Source organism: Musca vetustissima, unplaced genomic scaffold (genome assembly GCF_032173495.1).
Source record: "Musca vetustissima isolate MV318-11 ecotype Yass unplaced genomic scaffold, APGP_CSIRO_Mvet_v1 utg61169, whole genome shotgun sequence".
In the NCBI taxonomy this organism is placed as follows: Eukaryota; Metazoa; Arthropoda; class Insecta; order Diptera; family Muscidae; genus Musca; species Musca vetustissima.
In genome coordinates, this window is record NW_026874574.1 from 101837 (window position 1) to 105473 (window position 3637).

The following is a 3637-nucleotide window of genomic DNA, read 5'->3' on the forward strand; positions in this document are numbered from 1 at the left end:
GCGTTAATTAAAAACAATTGTTTTCCTTACAACTCTTTAAGGAATATATTTTGTAAAAATTTATTTAAAAAATTGTGTTTTTTAAGAATTTTTTTTTGAATAAAAAATTTTCTTAAGAATGTATTTTATGGGACCTTTAAAGGAATGGATTTTTAAAATATTTTTTTTATGTTCTCTCTACAAGAGTAGATTTTTACAAATATTTTTAAGGCTTCTCCAAAGAACCTGTTTAAAAAAGTCAACAAAATCGTGAAAGACGGATAAATATTTTTAAGTGCAGAATGTATTGAGGAGCTCTCTTCAAGAGTGGATATTTTTTTCTCCTAAGGCGTGAGTTCTTTTAAAACATTTTTTTAAAGAACTCTTCAAAATCGTGAAATCTTCCAAAACATTTTAAACTGACGTTGATTCATTAAAAAATTATTTTTTTAGTTTTTAATTTTTAAAATATATTTTACGGGATTTCTTTTTTAAAATATTTTTTGAGGTACACTTTACTCTGAATCGCTGAATCGAGCTAGACATGTGTGTCCGATCGTCTGTCCATTATAATTTGTAAACACGATACAGGCCACAGTTATGGACCAATCTTCACAAAATTTTGCATATAGGATGGGTTCTGGCCAATGAAGACCCCTATTGTTTTTGGTAATGATCGGTTAATATTTAGGGGATGAAATGGACCAAAAACTTTATTTTTATCGTTTTTTCTGTTCGCTCCAGAGGCCGCAATTCTGGCCCAAACACCGCGAATTTTTGCTTGGTGATGAGGATCGGGCCAAAGAATAAGAATACCTGTTTTGATAAAGATCGGCTAATATTTAGCGGGTCAAATGAAACCTGACTTTTGTGTGAAAAATTTAAAAAAATGTATTCTGGGGGGTATATACTTGCTCCTGAAGGACATATACCCGATAAGTTAATAATATATCCAAGAGGAGTTGTTGACCTTGTGGGAGTTATACGTAATTAGGTAAAAGTGACTATGTGCATAGTATTACTATTACTCCATTAGAGGACGGAAATGTCGCGATGAACGCTTTGAAATTGTACATGAATTTCCGATTATGGTCAAGGACGACGCCTATAGTTTTCGGTGAAGTTGAGATTTCATTCAGGGGGTGCAATGAAACGAAGACTTTAATTTTATCAGATTTTCTAGTCGCTCTAGAGGCAATTATTATCTGACCAAATACTTTGAGCGGCTGTTTAGATGATGATCGGTCAATTTTCCGAGGGTCAAATCAACCAAAACCTAAAGTTTTTTATTTTATGGCGTAAAAATTCACTTCAAGGAAAAACATTTTGGAAAATATGCAAGACTTAGAAAGTGGAGTTGTTGATCTATAATCGGTAAAAAGGGTGCAAATATCATGAAATATTGCCCAGGCTCAGAATATAGAACCGCCGAAAGTGTGCTTTTCGTGGTAGTTGTGTAGGGTATCATATGGTCGGCCCTGTCCGACTATACTGCTCCGCTCACTGGTTTAAAATGAGTTCAGTATCTATAGAACCACTGCAAAATCTCATGCCTACGTTTATAATTCTAATTCTTATCACCTTATAGATAATTGATAAAGTTTTTTTCTTGATAAAATAAATCTTCTCCCCCGCTAATTGCAAAAATTTGCAATTTTACATTGCACTTATTGTTATTTGTATTGTTTTACAAACAGATAAGATTGCAAAAAAAAAGATGAGCAAAACAACAAAATTCTGAATTTCCCATATAAATCACTGGCACTTAACATGGTTCTACCTTGAAAACGAAAAAAAAACGACACGACTGGCGAATTATCGCCAATTGTCTTCCGTAAACAAATGAAACGATTTCTGTCATTGCATTTCAGAATCGACGATAAACAAATTGTGTGTTTAAAATGGTAATAAATTACGTGGGGTGGTGGTGGTGGTGGTTTTGGTGGTGGACAGAGACCAGTGGAAAATAAATAGCCAAGTACAATTAGAAATTTAGACACGTTTTCAGTTGCTGTGGGGGTTTTTGTTTTAAATTAACACTTGTTTCGTTGAAGTATTCTATTGTTGTTTGGAGAGGAAAAATAAATTTTGGTTTGTGTTTTTCAAAATTTATTTTTCCTCTCCAAAACGGCATAAATTCTGGGGAAATTATTTTTTTAGTCATATATGGGAATTATTTTTATTGGATAACAAATTATACAAAACTGTCATTCAAGCATGCAAAAGGTTTGACGTTAAGATGGCAACTCTTATAGAGAGTCAAACAAAATTTGTAATTCCAGCCTTATATAGAGTACTCGGACGGGGCCGACTTTATGATACCCTTCACCACTTTGGGTATATTCAACAGATGAATCCTAACAGACGTCGCATTTTTAAAGGACCAGTAAAGTGAAATTGGATCCAGAAACATGTCATTCTGCAACCTATACTAATTTTTTTCATTTGGTCAGATAAAGAAGCTATATCTAAATCTGAACCGTTTTAAATGATTTCAGGAAATTTAAAACACATTATTCTAGACCTAATTCATTACGCTGTGCCGAATTTCGTGCAAACCGAAACATATTAAGGGGTTTTGGTACAACATTTACCTTAAATCGGACGAAAATATACATGGGAGCTATATCTAAATCTGAACCGATTTTCATGAAACTCAGCACACATCATTCTAGGCCTTATTCATTACGCTGTGCCAAATGTGCCAATCGAAAGATATAAAGGGACTTTGGTGCACAATTTCCATTAAATCGGACGAAAATATATATGGGAGCTATATCTAAATCTGAACCGATTTTCACCAAACTCAGCACACATCATTCTAGGCCTAATTCATTACGCTGTGCCAAATTTCCTGCAAATCGAATGATATATAGGGACTTTGGTGCACCATTTACATAAAATCGGACGTAACTATATATGTGAGCTATATCTAAATCTGAACCGATTTTTCCCAATTTCAATAGGGTTCGTCCTAGGGCCAAATAAGTAAACTATGCCAAATTTCATCCAAATCGGATCATAAATGTGACCTGTACTTTGTTAACAAAAATACATGGGCGGACAGACGGACGGACAGACGGACATGCGACACAGAAAGAGATTCTATGCATATTCTCAAAAGGAACCATGTGTCTATCTCGTTTCCTTTTGCCTGTTACAAACATACGCACAAAGACATAATACCCTGTACAACATTGTGGTGAAGGGTATAAAAATGTCTATAAACAATATTTTTGAAAAAATATTCAAAAAAATAAATAAAAAATGTTTAAACAAATAAGAAGGGATGGCATAAATACTGACGAACATATTTTAGTCATGAGAATTATTTTTATTGGGTCCAAAACCATCCAAAACTCTCATTCACCATGCAAAGGCTTTGAGGTTAAGGATGGTACGATTTCTGTGCTTATATGAATCTTTATTAAATTCTAATCTGTTGGAAATTGGATAATAATAGTATTTCAAACAGTCCATGGTTTATTTCAAATTTCAGCAATTACCCAATATTACCCAACACTTTTAAAAATTACATTCTCCATACCTCTATTGTCGAGTATCGCTCTCAGAAGTTTTTTTTCAGAAGTTTTTTTTTCTCCCACTTCAAATAATGATTGACTAATCATTGATGAAATATAATTCCCCAACTCTATCG